Below are 22,949 nucleotides of genomic sequence, written 5' to 3'. Positions count from 1 at the left end.
CTAATACTGTGTACAGCTGCAGCAAGACCTCCGTGTTTTTATACTCAATCCCCCTAGCAATAAAGGCCAAAACTCCATTGGCCTTCCTGATTGCTTGCTGCACCTGCATACTAACTTTTAGTGATTCATGTACTAATACCCCTAGATCCCTTTGCGTTGCATTACAACGCAGCTCCTCCTCATTTAGAAAATAACTTGCCCTATCATTTTTTTTCCCAAAGTGAATGACTTCACATTTATTAGTATTAAACTTCATCTGCCAAGTTGTTGCCCACTCACCTAGCTTATCTATATCCTTTTGCAGACTCTTCCTATCCTCCTCATCCCCTACTTTTCCTCCCATTTTTGTATCGTCCGCAAATTTTGATATATTACACTTGGTTCCCTCCTCCAAATCATTTATATAAATTGTGAACAACTGGGGTCCCAGCACCGACCCTTGCGGAACCCCGCTAGTTACCGGTTGCCATCCCGAGTATGAACCATTTATCCCCACTCTCTGCTTCCTATTTGTTAGCCAATCCTCTACCCATGCTAATATATTACCCCCAATCCCATAATTTTTTATTTTTAGCAATAGTCTCTTATGTGGCACCTTGTCAAAGGCCTTTTGGAAGTCCAAGTATACCACATCCACCGGTTCCCCTTTATCCACCCGGGTTGTTACTTCCTCAAAGAATTCGAGCAGATTCGTTAAACAGGACTTCCCCTTCACAAAACCATGCTGGTTCTGTCCGATGAAGTCATGTTTATCCAAGTGCCCCGTTAGTGTTTCTTTAATAATTGTCTCTAACATTTTACCCACCACCGATGTTAGACTAACCGGTCTATAGTTACCCGCCTTCTGTTTACTTCCTTTTTTAAATATAGGTGTTACATTGGCCATTTTCCAATCCACTGGGACCGTTCCTGCCTCCAGGGAGTTTTGGAAAATTATCACCAATGCATCCACAATCCCCACCGCTATCTCCCTCAAGACCCTTGGATGTAATCCATCAGGCCCAGGGGATTTATCCTCCTTCAGTCTCATTAATTTCCCTAATACCACCTCCTTGGTGATCTTAATAGTATTTAGCTCCTCCATTCCTACCGCCCCCTGTTTATCCAGCGTTGGAATATTTTTTGTGTCTTCTATGGTGAAGACTGATACAAAATACTCGTTTAATGCCTTTGCCATTTCCATGTTCCCCACCAACAACTCTCCAGTCTCTCCCTCCAATGGACCAACGTTCACCTTAGCCACCCTTTTTCTTTTTATATAGCTATAAAAACTCTTATTATTAGTTTTTATGTTGTTTGCTAAATTCCTTTCATAGTCTATTTTCCCCGTCTTAATTAATCTCTTAGTTATTTTTTGCTGACCTTTAAATGCTTCCCAATCCTCTACCCTCCCACTATCTCTGGCTACCTTATATGCCCTTGCCTTCAGCCGAATACTATCCTTTATAGTTTTACTGAGCCATGGCTGACTGTTTTTACCCTTACCCCTTTTTTCTTCATAGGAATAAATTTTTCTTGAAGGTTATACAGTAGACCCTTAAACGTACACCACTGCTCATGTACCGTCTTATTTTTGAGTCTGCTATCCCAGTCAACTTTGATCAGCTCAGTCCTCATACCTTCATAATCCCCCTTATTTAGACTAAGCACCCTAGCCTGAGTTTCAACCTGCTCCCCTTCTATTTGAATATGGAATTCGACCATATTGTGGTCACTTGTTCCCAACGAGTCCCTAACTATGACATTTTTAATTAATCCTGCTTCATTACACAGGACCAGATCCAAGATTGCCTCCCCCCTTGTCGGTTCTGTGACATACTGTTCTAGGAACCCGTCTCTAATACATTCTATAAACTCTTCCTCTAGTCTACCCTGCCCAGTTTGGTTTGCCCAATTAATATGAAAATTGAAGTCCCCCATGATTACAGCAGTTCCCTTTTTACATGCGTCAACTATTTGCAGATTTATGTTCTGACTAACAGCGTCACAGCTATTTGGAGGTCTATAAATTACACCCACTAGTGTTTTTTTCCCCTTGTTATTCTCTATCTGTACCCAAGCTGTTTCACTATCCTGATCCTTCAACGCAATATCCTTCCTCTCTATTGCCGTTATTCCCTCCCTTATTAAAAGGGCCACCCCTCCTCCCTTTCTTTCCTGTCTATCTTTCCTAATTGTCGAGTACCCCTCTATATTTAACTCCCAGTCCTGATCCCCTTGCAGCCATGTCTCCGTAATGGCCACGATATCATAACTATATATACTTAATTGCACCGTTAATTCATTTATCTTATTACGAATACTCCGTGCATTTAGATAAAGCACTTTCAGATGATTTTTACTACCCTTCCTTTCCGTTTTTGCCCCTTTTACATCTAGAGCTTTATCTTCACACATTCTGTCTCCTGTCACATTTTGACTTTCCGCTTCCCCACTGATACCCTGCTCTATTTCCTCTACCCCTGCCGTTATTACCCCCCTTGATACCTCCCCCCCGCTACTTAGTTTAAAGACCTCTCTACTGCCCTAGTTATATGATTTGCCAGGACCCCAGTCCCAGCACCGTTCAGGTGAAGTCCGTCCTTACAGAACAGATCCCCCCTGTCCCAGTACTGGTGCCAGTGGCCCAAGAAACCAAACCCATTATTCCCACACCAGTCTTTGAGCCACGCATTCAGCTTTTTAATTTTACGTACCCTCGCCGATTTGGCCCGTGGCTCAGGTAGCAATCCGGAGATCAGTACCCTCGAGGTTCTGCTTTTTAATTTATTCCCTAACTGCTCAAACTCCTTCAGCAGATCCTCCTTCCTCGTCCTTCCTATGTCATTGGTCCCCACATGGACCACGACCACTGGATCCTCCCCCTCCCACTGCAAATTTCTCTCCAGCATCGCAGAGATATCCTTAACCCTAGCACCGGGTAGGCAACACAGCCTTCGGGACATATTCTGCTGGCCGCAGAGAACCTTATCTACCCCCCGAATAATACTATCCCCTATCACTACGGCATTTCTTCTCTCCCCCCTCTTGAATGGCCTCCTGATCCACGGTGCTGCAGCCAGGTTGCTCATCCCTCCCCTCGAGACTACGCCTAATCACTTCCAAGAGCACGCTCTCTCTCTTTACTCATGATGTTGCTGATCACCAAATGTGTATTAGATCCGGTACCTCGACATTATTGAGCTGGGATGTCGTATATTCACATTTAACCCATCCGACCTACAGAAGTCACAGCTCGAGACATTGCATCGTGTTGCTTCTTTAAATGGTTACACATTTGCAAGTGTTCGAGATTATCAAACCGGAATTCACCCTCTTCCTAGAGCACTTCAACACGTGTTGTCAGACGGCCAACAGGGTTATTCCGGGGATGCGCACGCAGACCTCTATCGCATGGGTCTTACATTTATGTTTCCCAATGAATTCGTCTTGAAAGATAGACAACGATCCCACGCATTTTGTCGTTTGCAAACTGCACATTTTTAGCAGGAAAATGCTAACCTGTCAGTCAGTACAGCGGGTCGGGATGTACATGTGTTGAAAGCCGATCATGACGGTTGGAGCTGTGAACCTATCGGCAGGTTGTGCCTCTGCCGTTGAGTTGTGTTGTCCGGTTTTTGTTGGCTCTGGAGCAACTGTCTACCATCTATGAGTGACTGAATTTCATAGCGTCAAGACACCACCGAGGGGAGCTGGTGGACTGATGCCGGCCTTTCTGTCGTTCAACTCTGTATCGGAAGCAAACGTGTGTATAGAATTGTAACTGCGAATAGTGATTATGAGCACAATTTGTGTCCGTAACCAATTTAATTCTGTGACGGCAGATAACAAATGGTAGCGGGACAATATTATTTGAATATGGTCCTGGTCGACGTGGGGGGTAGTAATTAAACAAATGATTGCCCTTCCATTTATCAGTAAGTTTGAATTATTTGGCAGATTCTTCAGATGGTTAAATTAAATCGGTTGTTTTAATGCTGAAGTGTTTAATTATTTCGTGTGTTAAATCTATTCCATTAGTTTCTGGCTTGCCTTGAGCCATTGGAGATATTTCACAAATAAAACTGGCGATAAATGTTAAGTATCAAAGGGTGTCTGGCTTTTCGAAAGTCTGGACCTCGGTCCATGATATGTGTGTGTGTGTGCCGAATTAATGTGTGAATCGTAACCGCCGCAAGCCTATGTAGCGGATATCAGACGTCAGCCTGCTTGGTCCGCCAGATCGGAAATTAATGTGTGGACGTGGACTCTAAGGGGAGAGAAATGGATATCAGTTTGCCGTGAAAATGTTAACTATTGGCCCTGCTAAGTATGAGAATATTGCACATGTCCACGAGGATGTTTTGCAAACCAGGCAGATGCGATGTACAAATTATTTCGACGGATTCGTTCTCAGGCAGGAACGGCAACTTCACAGTCCGTAACCGCCTGATCATACAGAGGGCGGAGAAACACTGAATAATCTAACACAGAGTAGCCGTTTTCTTCTACCCAGTCCAACGCGAATGCAATTTGGCTGCTGCCCAGATCATTCTGTTAAACATCTGGAACGTGCATATTTAAAGGAAGATTCTGCTCCACTGCTATCAATCTCCTTAAACAATCATGAATTTCACACCACTTTCAGCAAGGCAGCGTCAGATACCCATTACACTTAACACTCCACCATTCTATTATCTCGTTATTGTTAATTAGTGATTTTTTCTTTTGCAATTGTTCAAACTGAATTTGCAGTCGGTGGTACATGTTTTATTGCATTTACCATTACCGTACGCCATTATCTCCATGAGCTGCATGATTTCATTGCATCCAGGTTTATTTGACAACAACGTAATGTGAACCTGGGGTATTTCGAGTATACTTATTAAAAACTTTATATTTTGCAAGGAGCAGTAAACATGAGGGCTTTTCAGTTTGAAGTATTTTTACCATAGGAATGTCTCGCTCGATGATCAAATATTTTTTATTTTAGTGAAGCATCACACCTGCTGAATTAAAGGGCGGTCAACCGTAAACCTGTGTAATATAGCTTGTTATTCCAAAGTCTTCAAGGCAAGAACAACTTGTACACGCATGACAAATTGAAGCAAATGAATATATATTTCACGGGTTATTTCTCGTTCGTAATTCAATTTGCATCTTTTGGTTGCAGCAAATGTGCAGGCAATCCTTATCCTGTCGTCTGGAAAGTGCGGCCTCGCTAGATGTGTCATCCAGTATCTGAAATCAATGGCGGTAGCTGATCTAATGGTACTGGTTTTCAATGTAATACTCTATGAGATTAAAGAGACATATTTCCTGCATTCATTTCTCAATTACACCCCTATTTGCAGTCTTGTTATAACACTGATTTATATTTCGCTCGATTGTTCCGTCTGGCTGACTGTCACTTTTACATTCGATCGATTTGTTGCAATATGTTGCCAGTCGTTGCGTTCAAAATATTGTACCATAAAGACTGCTTTGAAAGTAATAACAGCTGTGTTTATGTTACGTATTTTAGAAAATATTCCATTCTACTTTACATTAGAACCTCGGGAAGTGATTAATGATGTACCATGGTCCTGTGATGTAAAATCAAGTTTCTACACATCACTCATCTGAGTCGCGTTTTTTTGGTTTGAAACACTCTTAACCCCATTTGCGCCATTTGTGTTGATTCTTCTGCTCAATACCTTGACCATAAAGCATATTATCATGGCCAAGCTCCGAGGGAGTAATAGAGAGGCGTGCCAGACTGATCAAGAGACTGAGAACAGAAGGAAATCGATTATTTTACTCGTTGCAATATCTGTCAACTTTATTTTCTTATGGATGGTAAACCTTGCGTGTTTCATCTGTGTACAGTTGACAGATACTCATTTTTTGGAAACAGATTACAACGACTCTTTCACCATTGCGGAAAAAAGTGGCTATATGCTGAGGAGTTTGAGTACTTGCACAAACACTTTCATTTATGCAGTTTCTCAGAGACACTTCAGAGAGGAACTGAAGAATGTAATTTCACGTCCCTTTCTTGTCATTGCTAATATATTCAAACGTTTGAACACAAAACTAACTTTATACAAATATGTGATCAAGTGATAATTTGCGAGGCACACATATACATATGTAACAGGATTTGTCGTGGTATCCCTTTCCACAAATTTATTGGGATTTTGTTTCCCTATTTAGTTACCATGAACCAATAATAAATCAAAGTGATATTTTTGAAATTAAATGTACGGTCATTGAAATAGTATATCTGTTTCCATTTACTCATCCCATTGATGACGACAATTTAGTTTGAAGTCCATTGTCCATCATCAGAAACAGAAAATCGGTCAAGTCAGTATAATATGGTTTATTATAAACCGGACGGGATTAAAGACAGACGGAATTTAAAAAAACGTTTTGTCGCCTGACGGACGACAATGGTAACTGAACATTTAAATGATGCTCCTTCCCACTGAGCTGATGTAAACTTTTAACAACGATATCATGCAACCTTAAACGCAGTTCATCTTCTTTTTGCCTTTCAATTCTGCACGTGCCTCTTATCTATATTACTAAAAGTCTGATCTTGACCGCTTTTGGCTCACTCTGCTGTGATTTCCGAGAGAACGCCGCCACCTCCGGCCGCCATTTTTGGCCACCTCGCTCAGAGCCCCACTCCGCCATCCGGGAGCAGACGATTTTTCCCGTGGATGAAAAATGAGAGCGATATTTATGGTTTTATAAAATTCGCCAATCTCTCTGCTGCCCCCGCTGGCGGCAGGGGTAAGGATTATAAAACCCGGAAGTGTCGTGCCTCACTCAGTCTCTGCCAGACCTAGGAAGCCAGAGGGTCACGGCTCCGTGAGCTGCGAAAAACACTGAACGCACATCGACTCCACGGTGAGTCCCCGGGATGTGGTTTTCAGCAAATGTGTTTTGTGGGCTTGCTAAGTGTTTTTGGCCTAATTTACTTTTCTTAAAGTGCTTTCAGCATAACGAATGTCTTTTGTCGGCTGGCTGCGTGGTTTTGCCCTAATTGGCTTTTTTTAAGTGATTGAATGTCTTTTGTCGGCTTGCTGAGTGATTTTGCACTAATTGGCTTTTTTTTAATGCGTTTCGGCGGACGGATATGTTTTGTCGGCTTGCTCAGTGTTTTTTCCCCAATTGCCTGGCTTCTTTAAAGTGCTTTTCAGCGGACGGTTGTGTTTTGTCCGCTTGCTCAGTGTTTTTTCCCCAATTGCCCGGCTTCTTTAAAGTGCTTTTCAGCGGACGGATGTGTTTTGTCGGCTTGCTCAGTGTTGCTTCCCCAATTGCTTGGCTTTTTTAAAGTGCTTTGCAGCGGACGGATGTGCTATGTCGGCTTGCTTGCTCGGTGTTTTTCCCCCCAAATGCCTGGCTGTTTTTAAAGCGGTTTTCTGCAGACGGGTGTGTTTTGTCGGCTTGCTTGCTCGATGTTTTTCCCCCATTGACTGGCTGTTTTTTCTAGTGCTTTTCGGCGAACGGATGTGTTTTGTCGGCTTGCGTGCTCGGTGTTTTTTTCTCGCATTCCCTGGCTTTTTAAAGGGCTTGCTTGCAACAGATTTCGGATGGATAAAGTGAATAAACATCTTATTAGATCAGAGCTTTGTTTAATTTCAAAACTGGCGCTCATTCTGTGACTTGTGCTAGCTTGCAAGATGGCGACGATTACGTCAATTCCGGTTAGCGCATGCTGGCGCTGAGTGCGTCATTTCCGTTTCGTGGAAAGCAGCGGGAGGGTGACGCCAAGATGGCGCCGAGTGCAGGCGCTGTTCAATAATTCAGGAGTTTACTGCTCTGTCTATGGTTAGTGTGTTTGTTGGACGTTATTTAAAGCATGATTTTGCTTCTGCAGCAACCTCCACAACAGGCTTTAAAGATTCGTTTTACATACTGTATATTCAACACGTTCTGAAGTTACTTGGCATGTTAGTATTGGGTGAGTGTGTGTGTGTGAATGAGAGTGTGTGTATATGTGTGTGTGTGAATGAGTGTGTTTGAATGAGTCTGTGTGTATGTGTGAATTAGTATGTGTGTGTATGTGTGAATGAGTGTGTGTGTGTGTGTGTGTGAATCAGTCTGTGTGTGTGTGTGAATGAGTCTGTGTGTATGTGTGAATGAGTCTGTGTGTGTGTGAAGACGATGAAATTGAAATCCCACAAGACATGCTGCAATCAGCAGAAACACTGGAGGATTGTATTGATATCATCCATCCCACATTAGACAACCCTGCAGAATTATTCACCAACAATTGTATATTGGTTCCTCACAACGATACCATGAGAAGCATCAATTCTACATGCATCAGATGCTTCCCTGGATTTGTTAAGGAGTACTTTTATTTCTATGTTGTCACTGAGGGAACTCGTGATACTCACTTCCCAACAGAATTCCTCGATTCACTCGAGCTCTCTGGATTACCACCACACAAATTGGAGTTGAAAAAAATATCTCCAATCATATTAATGAGAAACATGGAGCTGCCAAAGCTATGCAATGGAACGAGGATGATTGTGGAAGAGCTACACAATAATCTAATCATTGCAAGAATCAACGTCAGAGGCTTCAAAGATGACATTGGTCTTATTCCTAGGATAGCACTCATTTTGACAGAAGGTGAAGTCATTCCCTTTCAGCGGCCCCAATTCCCCATTCAATCAAGTTTTGCTATGACGATCCATGAAGCACAAGGACAAAAAAATGCAGAAGGTGTTGATCTACCTCGACAAACCGGTATTTCAGCATGGACAACTATGTGTGGCTCCTAGTCAAGGAAAGATGAGGGGAGATGTCAACGTTTTCTTGAAGGATGGAACATCGACCAAGAATGTTGTCATTCAAAGCGTGCTTCGTTGAATGATGACTTCTTAGATAAATTCTCAGATTTTCTTTCTTAAAATTTGACCACTGACTTTCTCTATATTAAAATTGTCTCTTTTTTTCAACAGGAAATAGTCATCAACAGGCAGTGAGCAGCAGAACACAAGAGACACAACAAGAAATAACTTAATAATTCTCATCTTTAACATTTAAATTGTTCTTATAGTTTAAGAGTCATTTACATTTTAAACTTTAATAAATCCTTTTTAAACTTTTGATGCCTGTTTGTTATTCATCACATTGGGAACCTAATAGGCAGGAATGGCTGATCTGTGGGAGAGCCACTAAGAGTGCATGGGGGGAGGTTGTGGGGACATGCACTGAATGCGTGGGGGGGGGGGGGGTGGCAAGGAGCAGAGTGGGGGGGGGGGGTGAAGGGAGGAGGGGTGACTGAGTGAACTACCAGGGAACCAGACGTTAGTGACTGCACTGCCAACCCACGAGCCGTGAATAAGTGAACTGCCAGTCCATTCAGTCCACACTCTTTCCCCTTCTCTCTCACAGTCTGTCACGTGTTTTGGGCACAATTTCTGGCAGTTTCTCAGCTGCCAGTCTGGCAGGTTCGAGTCACAGTACTGCCAGGCCTCAGTGACTGAGCAGCCAGCCCAAAATCCATTCGGCCCACAATGTCTATACTAGCTCTCTGGAAACCAGTACCTTCGTCCCACAAGACCCATACTAACGCAACAGACCGCCCCCCCCCCCCCCACTGGCCAGCAATATTGGAATTGGTGGAGAGGTGGAATATTGCGTTGGGTGACCAGCCCTCCCGTGTGATGCTGGGACCCTATGGGTCCCACTTAGTCTAGTGTTTCTATGTTTCTAATTGTTCCATGCTGACCAAGATGCCCCATCTAAGCTAGTCCCATGTGCCGCGTTTGGCCCACACCTCCCCCCCATCTGTTCAAATCCATGCACCTGTCCAAATGATTCTTAATGCTCATACATGCCTCAAATACCAGCCACGATGTAGCTGAGAAAACGGCGAGGGAGGGCGTGGCTGCAACAGAAACAAGCAAGGTTACCCGCCTTCTACAGAGAGGCAGGCAGAGCCCACCCGGAACACCACAATGTGTCGACCTGCTTTAGGACCCGTGGGAGCCCGGAGCTGTGGAGCCGCCGCAGCTGCTGCTGAACCCGCGGTCAATGGGGTTTCGGGCGCGAAACGGCGGCGGAACTATCAATGAAAGGGGAGGGGCCCGGCTGAGGGGAGTCGGAGCTCAACCCCGTCAATCACAGCACTGACCAGAAAGTGGATGTCATTTGAAATAAGCTTCGAGTAAATTTCATTCCCTGAAATTAAATACATCCGTGTTTCCTATCATGAATTGTTCATGATGTTAATCTGCAAAATAACATCACTTCAATACCAGACACTGTAATGAAGAAGGGTCTCGACCCGAAACGTCACCCATTCCATCTCTCCAGAGATGATGCTTGCCGCGCTGAGTTTGGGACCCGGGGGAGCCCGGTGCTCAGGACCCGCCGCCCGCGGCTGTTGCTGAACCCGCGGGAAGGACGATTGTTTCAATCTTTATATTTTTACAAAAGTCATTTCTGTTCCGTTGCCGAACGCAGTTAACGCGTTAAAATGAACGGATCGACAGACAGCTGTTTATTTCACTCTTCCCACATTTACATTCGCCCTGGTTTTATTTCCGCGCTCACTGGGGTTTTACGACGCGGAATTTGGGGGATTAAATGGGAGCCGTTCGTTCAGCGCCGACCTGTTGTCCACCGGGTTCCTGCCCCACAGCCCCTGCCTGTGCCCCGCTCCTGACGCCGGTCCCGGGGCCCGACCCTTTTACACACCCCGCGCGGAACCGGAGCAGATTCTCAGCCAGTTTCCATCCAACTCCCAGAGGAGAGGATAACATTTCTCCGTGAATTTATTCCCAGTGAATGTGTGGAGATGGGACTTGGTGTCCGCGTCGTAAAATGAAACTGTCCCGGACTCGTAACTGAGATAAACTCCCACCCTCCCGGGGATGGGACGGGCGGGGAGAGGGGATGGAGGGTCGGTGACTGCAACAAACTTGTCATCCCGCCGTCTAATCCTCCAGACTCCAGTCTCCGGGGTCAGTGTGACCGGACCCTTCCTCTCCACAGACTCTGCGGCGACTCCCAGACTCCACCACTGACTCCCCGCCACATCCACCTCCCAGTAATATCTCCCCGATGTGAATCCCTCCGATCCCAGCACACACTGCCAGTTTGTAAACCTCTTCCCGGTGTCAGGGAGACTCCTCCGGGCCCGTCTCACCCTCTTCCGATCCTCAGACACCTCTAGCTCCGGATGCGCTGTTTCCACATCCAGGGTGACGGAGACTGGGGGGATAAGCAGAGAATCAGAGAGTCCCCGGGGGTCGGGGGGAGTCTCGGGCAGCGCGGCCCCGGGACCGGGGGAGAGGCTACTCGGCATCAGGCACAGGCGGGCGGACAACTGACACCTTCCCCGGGGTTTCACCCCAACCACATCGGGTGGGCATCTGTCACGGAGTTTTTATTCGGGACGGAGAGGGAAATTTCGTGAGGTGCGACAGGGTGGACGAGTGCGGAGAGTGAGGAGGATTGCGAGATTGCGATGGGGATGTAGGAATGAAGCGGGCTATTCACATATGGAGGCATGTCAGAGGACAGGATATTGAGGTGAGTAGCAACTAGAGGTTGTTAAAGAGGAGGTAGAGGTGTGGGGTGGGGTGGAGCCGCCATGATCATAGTGAATGAGGGTAGACATGAGGGTTCAGATAACTTGCCCCTGTTTCTTTAAGTGGAGAGTGAGAGAGAGGAAGGGGTGGCTTGGACCATGGAAGGAAGCAGAGGTTGAATGATCGGGCGTTGGACAGAATGGGTGGAGATGATATTTCCTAGTTAATGGCAAAATATTTTATAATTAGAATTTATTAAGTAAAGATTAATTTGACTTATTTGGGTTCTGAGAAAAGTAAAGCTTTGTAATTCTGTGCTGTACAAGAGCTGGATAATCAGGAAGTTAGGGGTCTGCATTCAAGCTGCTTCCTGTTATGCCCAAGCAAAAGAAACATTTCAATAATGAGAGAGGATGTATTTCCTGAGAAGGTGGTAGATTCTGTAAACAGAAGCCTTCTGGTTGGTAGCTGACATCATGATTACATTGTTAAGAGAGAATTGGAAATGTTGACTAAGTTTCTGTGGTTTCAAAGTTTGTGATCAACAGTTTGTGATTGATAGAACCACAAGATGACAATTATTGTATTAGTAACAAGAATACTTTGAATGGCTATACACTATTTTATATTGTAAAATGTCATTGTTGCTACTCTGTATAAACCTGTGACTGTTTCCAAAATACTATAAATAGATGCTGTATATCTTTGTTCATTAGAGTGATGGCTCAGGAGGGTTAAGTATCTGTTGTATACATTACTTTGCATCCCTGGCACTCTCGCTGGCTAATGATCAGTAAAGCTTGTGTTGGTTTACCTAACCTATTGTGAGTTGTCTGTTTTAAGAAATGGACCTTAACAGAGACTTGTGGTTGTTGAGTCACTGAAAGAGAGGGGATTCACAGGTGGATTTGATGGGTTTGTACAATCAAGACCACACTCATTTCATCGTTAACCAATGAAGAACTTCACTGAGAGACTTGACAATGTGAAACTTGACAGTGTAAGGCTGGTCCAGAAAGTGAAGGCAGGTGAGATCCAAGGCGAGCTGGAAAAATTGATCCAAAATTGGCTTGGTGGTTGGAGGTAGAAGGTAGCGGTAGAAGGATGATTTTTCTGCTTGGAGGTCTGTGACTGGTGGAGTGCAGCAGAGATCGGTGCTGCAACATTTGCTGTTTATGTTATATTTTCATGGCCTGGATGTGAATGTAGGAGGTGTGATTAGTATCGCTGTGATGGATGTTTGTGTAAATTGTGTTGGTGTATGACTTGGTTCTTTTCTTGTATGACTGCAAAAACCAAATTTCGTTTGAACTTCATGTGAGGTTCAAATGACAAAATAAACGGTATTGCATTGGTATTGTATTGTAAGTCTGTGGAGGACGCAGAAATTGTGGATAGCGGGGAAGGTTGTCAAAATCTGCAGCAGGATATCGGGTAGATTATCAAAACCTTATTCACATGCAGTGATATCAGATCAAGAGAGTGCATGTTTGTCATGAGAGCAAGGAATTTTAAAGTGGTTCTGAGTTGGAAGTTTTCTTTGCACTGAGAGTGGGTGATATCTGGAACATGCTACAGAGATACAATCACCATACTTGTGGCACTTAAATAGGTGAGGTGTAGAAGAATACCGATGTAGTGTTGGCAAATCGATTAGTATAGCTGGGGAAAATGTTGTCATGGAGACAATGTGCCTGATTCCGTAAAAGTACAACCATGGCTCTCAGCTCCAAGAGCACTGAATAACCGAGACACGACAGCCACCGGTCCAGTGAATTCCAAAGGTTCCCCAGTCTCTGCGTGCAGTAATGTCTCCTTATCTCTGTCCGACATGGTGGAGCCCACATTCTGAGAAGGTGCCCGTTTTCTTGACCCCTCAAACATGCGAAACATCCTCTGTGTCAAGTCTGTCTATTTATCGGTACACAGGAGCATAGGAACTCAAGAAAACAGGAGCAGGATTAGGATCAGCTGCTCAGGCTTTCCCCTCCATTCAATGTGATCATGGCTGATCTAAGCTGGCACCAATTCCTCTTCTGAGTGATTTTCCCCATAATCTTAAAATTTAGATCAAATATTAATTTGTAGCCAAGTTGCACATATCCAATAACTTAGCTTTCCACCACCATCTTGGACACAACATTCCAGATATTCACTGCCCTCTGAGATACAACTTCTACATACCGCATGAGAGGCCGCTCTGGAGTGTTGGATCTCATGGAATCCGGGGTGAACTAGCCGATGGAATACAATATTTACCTGGTTGCACGGTTAGTCAGTTTGAAGATGAAACCAAAATTTGTGACATTGTGGGGAGTGAAGAAAGGTATCTGAGAGTAAATGGGATCCCTGTGAACTGGGCCAATGGGCTTAGGAACGGCAGGTGAGATTCATTCATGTGAAGGTGGGGTGATGCACTTTGCTGAGACAAACCAGGGCAGGACATACACAGTAAACGGGGAACTTAATAGAATTGAGAGATCTCGGGCTGCAGGTACAGGGTGCCATGGAAGATGCAACAGTGACAGGCAGGGTGATGAAGAATGTGTTTGTCCCTCATGCTTTCATATGTCAGGATATTAAATATAGCGTTTGACATAATAAGGTAGTTAGCAAATTAGAGAGGGTGCAAAAGGATTTACGATAATTTCCACAGGTCTGATGGGCTGGGTTATAAGGGGACGTTGGACAGGCAGGGATATTTTTCTTTGGAGCCCAACAGAATGCTTTTATAGATGTGTACAAGATCTATATAATGTGCCCAGATAATGTGAATAGGTGCAATATTTTACTCAAGGCAGGAGAGTCTAAACCTCTGACTCTGTGATGCTTCCCAGCTGATGAGTTTAGTGGTAGATCAAATCTCCAGTTTTCCTTCAGTCCACAATAGAATTAATCTTTGCATCTAGGTATTACAGAAATATGTATAGGAATGAACAGCAGATGCTGGTTTAAACCGAAGATAGATGCAAAAACCTGGAGTTACTCAGCGGGACAGGCAGCATCTCTGGTGAGAAGGAGTGGGTGACGTTTCGGTTCAAGACCCTTCTTCAGACTGGTTATGGATAAGGGAAACAAGAGATATAGGTGATGATGGAAAGACATCTCAGAGCTGCTGTAGATATGGAAGCAACAGCAGGAGAAGTTAAGCAAGAGAAAACACTGATTGGCTCTAGCCCAAGTGGGAGGAGAGAAGTGAGTCAGAGGGGTGAAGATAGTTGAAAAGGAGAGGCAAAACACAGGCAGACTTTACTCAGAGCTGCTGTAGACTTGGAAGCAACAGCAGGAGAAGATAAGCAAGAGAAAACACTGATTGGCTCTAGCCCAAGTGGGAGGAGAGAAGTGAGTCAGAGCGGGGAAAACAGTTGAAAACTGAGGAATTTGGTTTGTAAATTGGTAAATTAGGCTCTTAGGGAGCGGCAGTGAGGGAGCGGCCTTGTGAGGGAAGTGCCTTGTGAGAAATGTGTGAGTCTTTGGCTCGAGAGTCTTCGGATGAGGAGAGGAGGCTACGCAAAACACTGCAGAGGGAGTGACGAAAGAAGGATATGTCAGGCAAGCTGATTCAGTGTGATGCTTGCAGTATGTGGGAGATCAAGGACACTGCTGGTGCCTCTGGCTGCTACAAAAGTGTATCCAGGTAGAGCTCCTGAAGGACCGTGTTGGGGAACTGGAGAAGCAAGTGGATGACCTCAGGTTCATCCGAGAAACGGAATCGTTCCTCGACAAGTACGACAGTAAGATTGTTACACCTAAGGTACTGGAAGAGAGAAGGTGGGAGACAGTGAGAAAGGGAGGGAAGCATGTAATGCAAACATCCCCGGGTGTTGTACCTTTTGTGAACTGGTTCACCCACTTAGAAGCTGTCGGGACAGAAGACGTTTATACACTGAGCGGCGGACTGGCTTGCGATGCGAATAGGGTTGTTGAGCCAAAACCAAAAAGGCCAAAGTCAGGCAATGCCATTGTAGTGGGAGACTCCATTGTGAGAGGTACGGACAGGGGTTTCTGCAGGAACAGACAGGATTCGAGGATGGTGTGCTGCCTTCCTGGTGCCAGGATCCAGGATGTCACGGACAGAGTGCAGAAAATCCTCAAGGGTGAAGGTGAACACCCGGAAGTGGTAGTGCATGTCGACGCAAACGATGTCGGAAAGACGGGGATGAATATTCTGCAGCATGACTTTAGCGAGCTCGGAAAAATGCTGAAAAGCACGACCTCCAGGGTTGTTATCTCCGGTTTGCTTCCAGTTCCTCGTGCTGGCGATAGCAGGAACAGGGAGATACGGGACCTGAATGTGTGGCTGAGGAACTGGTGCACGGGGCAGGGATTTAGATTCTTAGATGTCTGGGATCTGTTTTGGAGTAAGGGGGAACTGTACAAAAGGGACGGATTGCATCTTAACAGGTGGGGGACCAGCATTCTGGCAGGCAGGTTTTCCACTGCTACACGGGTGGTTTTAAACTGAATAAGGGGGGTGGGATGTCAAATGGGATAGTTGAGGATGGAGTTAAAGGGAAAGGGTTTCTTAAATGTGTGAGCGGAGAGACAGAGTGGTGTAAAATGAGGGTAGAAGCAATAGGTAGCAAGGTGAAAAGTAAAAGAGGCAGGCAGACAAATCCAGGGCAAAAATCAAAAAGGACCACTTTTCAACATAATTGTATAAGGGGTAAGAGTGTTGTAAAAACAAGCCTGAAGGCTTTGTGTTTCAATGTAAGGAGCATTCGTAATAAGGTGGATGAGTTGAATGTGCAGACAGCTATTAATGACTATGATATAGTTGGGATCACGGAGACATGGCTCCCGGGTGACCAAGGCTGGGAGCTGAACATCCAGGGATATTCAATATTCAGGAGGGATAAACAGAAAGGGTAAGGAGGTGGGGCAGCGTTGCTGGTTAGAGAGCAGATTAACGGAATAGAAAGGAAGGACATTAGCTTGGAGGATGTGGAATCAATATGGGTAGAGCTGCTAAACACTAAGGGGCAGAAAACGCTAGTGGGAGTTGTGTACAGGCCACCTAACAGTAGGAGCGGAGTTGGGGATGGCATCAAACAGGAAATTAGAAATGCGTGCAACAAAGATAAAACAGTTATAATGGGTGACTTCAATCTACATATAGATTGGGTGAATCAAATTGGCAAGGGTGCTGAGGAAGAGGATTTCTTGGAATGTATGCGGGATAGTTTTCTAAACTAACATGTATAGGAACCAACGAGAGAGCAGGCTATTCTAGATTGGGTATTGAGTAATGAGGAAGGGTTAGTTAGCAGTCTTCTTGTGAGTGGCCCCTTGGGCAAGAGTGACCATAATATGGTTGAGTTCTTCATTATGATGGAGAATGACATTGTTAATTCAGAAACAAGGGTCCTGAACTTAAAGAAAGGTAACTTTGAGGGTATGAGACGTGAATTGGCCAAGATAGACTGGCAATTGATTCTTAATGGGTTACCGGTGGATATGCAATGGAAGGCATTTAAAGACTGCATGGATGAACTACAACAATTGTTCATCCCAGTTTGGCAAAAAAATAAATCAGGGAAGGTAGTGTATCCGTGGATAACAAGGGAAATCAGGGATAGTATCAAAACAAAAGATGAAGCGTACAAATTAGCCAGAAAAAGCAGCCTACCAGAGGACTGGGAGAAATTCAGAGTCCAGCAGAGGAGGACAAAGGGCTTAATTAGGTAAGGGAAAATAGATTATGAAAGAAAACTGGCAGGGAACATAAAAACAGACTGCAAAAGCTTTTATAGATATGTGAAGAGAAAAAAGATTAGTTAAAACAAATGTAGGTCCCTTGCAGTCAGAAACAGGTGAATTGATCATGGGGAACAAGGACATGGCAGACCAATTGAATAACTACTTTGGTTCTGTCTTCACTAAGGAAGACATAAATAATCCGCCGGAAATAGCAGGGGACCGGGCATCAAATGAGATGGAGGAACTGAGTGAAATCCAGGTTAGCTGGGAAGTAGTGTTAGGTAAATGAATTGAATGGATTAATGGCCGATAAATCCCCAGGGCCAGATAGGCTGCATCCCAGAGTACTTAAGGAAGTAGCCCCAGAAATAGTGGATGCATTAGTGATAATTTTTCAAAACTCTTTAGATTCTGGAGTAGTTCCTGAGGATTGGAGGGTAGCTAATGTAACCCCACTTTTTAAAAAGGGAGGGAGAGAGAAAACGGGGTATTACAGACCAGTTAGTCTAACGGCGGTAGTGGGGAAATTGCTAGAATCAGTTATTAAAGATGGGATAGCAGCACATTTGGAAAGTGGTGAAATCATTGGACAAAGTCATCATGGATTTATGAAAGGTAAATCATGTCTGATGAATCTTATAGAATTTTTCGAGGATGTAACTAGTAGAGTGGATAAGGGAGAACCAGTGGATGTGTTATATCTGGACTTTCAGAAGGCTTTCGACAAGGTCCCACATAAGAGATTAGTATACAAACTTAAAGCACACGGTATTGGGGGTTCAGTATTGATGTGGATAGAGAACTGGCTGGCAGACAGGAAACAAAGAGTAGGAGTAAACGTGTCGTTTTCACAATGGCAGGCAGTGACTAGTAGTGTACCGCAAGGCTCAGTGCTGGGACCCCAGCTATTTATGATATATAATAATTATTTGGACGAGGGAATTGAATGCAACATCTCCAAGTTTGCGGATGACACGAAGCTGGGGGGCAGTGTTAGCTGTGTGGAGGATGCTAGGAGGGTGCAATGTGACTTGGATAGGCTGGGTGTGTGGGCAAATGCATGGCAGATGCAGTATAATGTGGATAAATGTGAGGTTATCCACTTTGGTGGCAAAAACAGGAAAGTAGACTATTATCTGAATGGTGGCCGATTAGGTAAGGGGGAGATGCAACGAGACCTGGGTGTCATGGTACACCAGTCATTAAAAGTAGGCATGCAGGTGCAGCAGGCAGTGAAGTAGGCGTATGGTATGTGAGCATTCATAGCAAAATGATTTGAGTATAGGAGCAGGGAGGTTCTACTGCAGTTGTACAGGGTCTTGGTGAGACCACACCTGGAGTATTGCGTACAGTTTTGGTCTCCTAATCTGAGGAAGGACATTCGTGCCATAGAGGGAGTACAGAGAAGGTTCACCAGACTGATTCCTGGGATGTCAGGACATTCATATGAAGAAAGACTGGATTGACTCGGCTTATACTCACTAGAATTTAGAAGATTGAGGGGGGATCTTATAGAAATTTACTAAATTCTTAAGGGGTTGGACAGGCTAGATGCAGGAAGATTGTTCCCGATGTTGGGGAAGTCCAGAACAAGGGGTCACAGTTTAAGGATAAGGGGGAAATCTTTTAGGACCGAGATGAGGAAAACATTTTTCACACAGAGAGTGGTGAATCTCTGGAATTCTCTGCCACAGAGGGAAGTTGAGGCCAGTTCATTGGCTATATTTAACAGGGAGTTAGATGTGGCCCTTGTGGCTAAAGGGATCAGGGGGGTATGGAGAGAGATGCAGGTACAGGATACTGAGTTGGATGATCAGCCATGATCATATTGAATGGCGATGCAGTCTTGAAGGGCCGAATGGCCTACTCCTGCCCCTATTTTCCATGTTTCTATGACATAAAGAACAATGAATGGAAGATATGCAAAAAATAACGATGAGAAGAAATAGGCCATTGTTAGCTGCTTGTTAGGAACTAGTGTGACTTGGGTGGGGAGGGAAAGAAAGGGAGTGAATGTCGGGGCTACCTGAAGTGAGAGAAATCAACATTTCATACCACTGGGCTGTAAACTGCCCAAGCAAAATATGAGGTGCTGTTCCTACAATTTGCATTTATCCTCGCTCTGACAATGGAGGAGACCTAGGACAGAAAGGTCTGTGTGGGAATGGGAAGGGGAATTAAAGTGTTTAGCCACCGGGAGATCAGGTAGGTTCAAGCAGACTGAACGAAGGTGTTCAGCGAAACGATCGCCCAGTCTGGTCTCGTTTGGTCTCATCGATGTATAAGAGTCCACATCTTGAACAATGGATACAGTAGATGAGGTTGGAGGAGGGGCAAGTGAACGTCTGCCGAACCTGAAAGGACTGTTGGGGTTCCTGGACAGAGTCAAGCGAGGAGGTATAGGGACCGGTGTTGCATCTTCTGCGGTTGCAGGGGAACGTATTGGGGAGGGGGTGGTTTAGGTGGGAAGGGATGAGTTTGGGGAAAATAAGTGTTCGGCAGAGGGCCGAGACGGCCTGTTTCCGTGCTGTAATTGTTATATGGTTATATGGTTAACCAGGGGGTTGCAGAGGGAATGGTCTCTGCGGAAGGTAGAAAGGGGTGAAGATGGGAAGATGTGACTAGTGGTGGAATCCCGTTGGAGGTGGCGGAAATGTTGGAGGATTATGTGCTGTGTGTGGCGGCTGATGGGGTGAAAGGTACGAACAAGGGGGACTCTGTCTATGTTGTGACTAGGGGGAGGGGGAACAAGGGCAGAGCTGCGGGGTATCGAGGAGACACGAATGTGGGCCTCATCTATAATGGGAGAGGGGAATCCCCATTCCCTAAAGAATGAGGACATCTCGGATGTCCTGGTATGGAACACCTCATCTTGGGGGCAGATGCGGTGTAGACGGAGGAATTCGGAGTAGGGGATAGAGTATTTGCATGAAGCAGGATGGGGAGAAGTGTAGTCGAGATAGTTGTGGGAGTCAGTGGGTTTGTAATAGATGTCTATCGATAGTCTATTTCTTGTGATGGAGACTGTAAAATCATGAAAGGGGAGGAAGGTGTTGGTGATGAACCAAGTAAATTTGAATACCGGATGGACATTGGTGGTGGTGTGGATGATGTCCATGAGTTCTGCATGGATGCAGGAGGTAGCACCAATGCAGTCATCAATGTAATGGAGATAGAGTTCGGGGATAGGGCCTTGGACTTGGAGGAAGTGGGAGGATTCGAAGGAAAAGTTATTAAGAGTGAGAAACAGCTCCGCTAGGCGGAGTAGTGTTAGTAGAGGGAAATTGGATGGTTCTGTGGTCGATGAAGAAACGGTGGACTTTAAGGACTTCCTGGTGGGGGATGGAGGTGTAGAGTGAATGAACGTCCATGGTAAAGATGAGGGGGTAGGGGCTCTGTAAGCAGGTCATTAAAGGGACGAAGGGCATGTGAGATATCTTGGACATAAGTCGGTTGGGATTGGAACAGGGGGGATAGGATGGAGTCGAGGTACGTGGAAATCATTTCAGTGGGACAGGTCAGTTGTGTTTATGGATATTGTGGGGAAGTTCAAACCGGGCTGTGTGAGGCTGGGCAATGATAAGGTGTCAGGTGTACGGCTTAAAGATATCAGAAACAAGAATAATGGAAAAGGTACAAGCTTTACCTCGCTTGAAGTCTTCAGATATTTCTTTGAATGCCGTGTTGAACGAAAGAGGGCAATGAAACTTTTCAATCGGCAAGGCTCCATCTACCACCGATAATGGTTTGGCTTCATCACGAACCCTGGAAATATTTAATAGCTGGTTATAAACTGAACATTAGAAATGTTTTGAGTTGTTCCACAAAAACTTACAATGTTTCCATCAAGACAATGTCCTACCTTCGCTTGCGACCAGCATCCTCCTGAAAGAAATAAAACACAAATCTCAACTGATTGAGATGAACCGTCCTCATCCCGACAGCGGGAATTTCATCAAATTTCTACAACCCTCTGTTAATCCCCATTTCCCAACTCTTATCGCGACCGTCATGCAGAGAGAACGTGGATATTGCCGCAGAGATGTAGAACGATGGGGGAAAGCACAAGGAATGTTCATGAGAATGACGTCATAACTGAGAGGATGGAACTCACTGAAAGGACTGGGCAGGTTGTGGGATTTCATCTGGAGAAGATGTCAGGAATGATGAGACAGAATTTAATATTATCGGTGGATTTAAATTGGTGGGGATGAAATAATATCTCAAATCGAAGGGGAGACTAATAAGTAAAGCTGAAATGTAACGTGGTCGTCAATAAATACCGAAAGAAATGCAGTCATGAGAACATGGACCTCACTTGCATTGGAGGGACTGAAGCCAACAGCAGAGATAAATTTAAATGCAAGTGGGATTAACACATTAGGGCTCCTGGAATTTGAGGTATTGACACCGGCGTGGAGAGTAGATGGGAGGGATGATGAGTGGAGCAAAAAACTTGACTGGATAGGATGGGCCAAATGGCCTGTCTATGATGTAGAACGGGATGTCATTCTATGGTGAAACAAGGTGGACAAAACAAACAGAGCAAACTCCCCCAAGGTGACCACCCACTGCTGATGGGAACCGGATATAGATGATCAATCTGATGTGTACGCCACATTCTAGATTTCAATGTTAATCCCCACAATGTGGTCATGGCTGATCTAGCCCAGGACTCAACTCCTCCTCTTTGCCCCATTCCCTTCGATTACAATTCCCCTAATTTTCAAAAATGTATCCTCCTCTGGTTTAAAATATGTCTAACATGTAAAATGTCGCAGAGTCTCTTGGTTAGAGACTCCCAGATATTCACTGCCCTCTGTCCATTCGTGGTCCTAGGGATCAGATATAGGATCACCTGTCATTGTTCGAAACACTACAGAACACAAACACCTCTCGACATTTCGGCCAGGCAGTCTTGAGATCCAATAGATTATACGGGAAGCCAATTATCTTGGGAACAACAACAGCTGATACAGATTAAACATTTTCCTAGTTCTGAATTACTGATAAATGCAGCATTTATTTCTGAAATGTCACCCACCATTTTGTGACTGTGCACTTTCACTTCACCAAACTGTTGTGTATCCCCTCACCTTCAGAAACACCACACTGTCTTTTTGATCCATCTGTTGCTGCAACTTTAAGAGTTCCTCCTGAATGGAATTTAAATTATCTTGAATCTTTCCAAGATTTTTCTCCATTGTATTTAGAATCTTCTTCTCTTCCTCCCGGATATCTGCCAGTGTGTGCTGCTCTTTCTCAGTGAGAATCTGGTGCAGTTCAGCAAACTGGGATGTGATCTTGGACTGAAGGTTGTATGACTGTTCCTGTGAAATGAAAGGTGAAGAACAATATATAATGTCACTGATTGTGTTTCATCACGACTTTGACCGAGACATTTGCCCAGAACAGTTTTTATTTGCTTTGGTATTTCAATAGCTTCTATAAATGCTTCTGAAATGTTGTGAGGGTAATCTTATAACCCATCAATCCTCTACCCCCAATACAATTCCCTGCTGCCTATTCCTTTTCACGTGCCCATTAATTTCCATGTATCCACCCACCACCCACTTTCACAGGGATAATTTACAGTCACCAATTGAATCCGGGGGTACCACAATGTTCAGTGCTGGGACCCCAGTAATTTACAATATATGTTAACGATTTTGACGAGGGAATTAAAGATAACATCTCCAAGTCTGCAGATGACACAAAGCAGGGTGG

The 22,949-nt window shown here is 44.7% G+C and overlaps 1 long non-coding RNA gene across 1 annotated transcript; it reads right to left on the bottom strand.

Moving 5' to 3' along the window:
• Nucleotides 1-11,151: 11,151 nt before the first annotated feature.
• LOC116990236 lies at nucleotides 11,152-22,350 on the bottom strand. The gene is made up of 4 exons (XR_004416487.1): nucleotides 22,319-22,350; nucleotides 21,085-21,107; nucleotides 20,869-20,987; nucleotides 11,152-11,202 (listed from the first exon to the last, which is right to left on the bottom strand). It is a non-coding gene; the product is annotated as an uncharacterized LOC116990236 (long non-coding RNA).
• Nucleotides 22,351-22,949: the final 599 nt, after the last annotated feature.

The sequence above is a fragment of the Amblyraja radiata genome, chromosome 30 (genome assembly GCF_010909765.2).
Source record: "Amblyraja radiata isolate CabotCenter1 chromosome 30, sAmbRad1.1.pri, whole genome shotgun sequence".
Taxonomy (NCBI): Eukaryota; Metazoa; Chordata; class Chondrichthyes; order Rajiformes; family Rajidae; genus Amblyraja; species Amblyraja radiata.
Note: the sequence above shows the minus strand (reverse complement) of the source record. Positions and strands in the feature narration are given on the sequence as shown.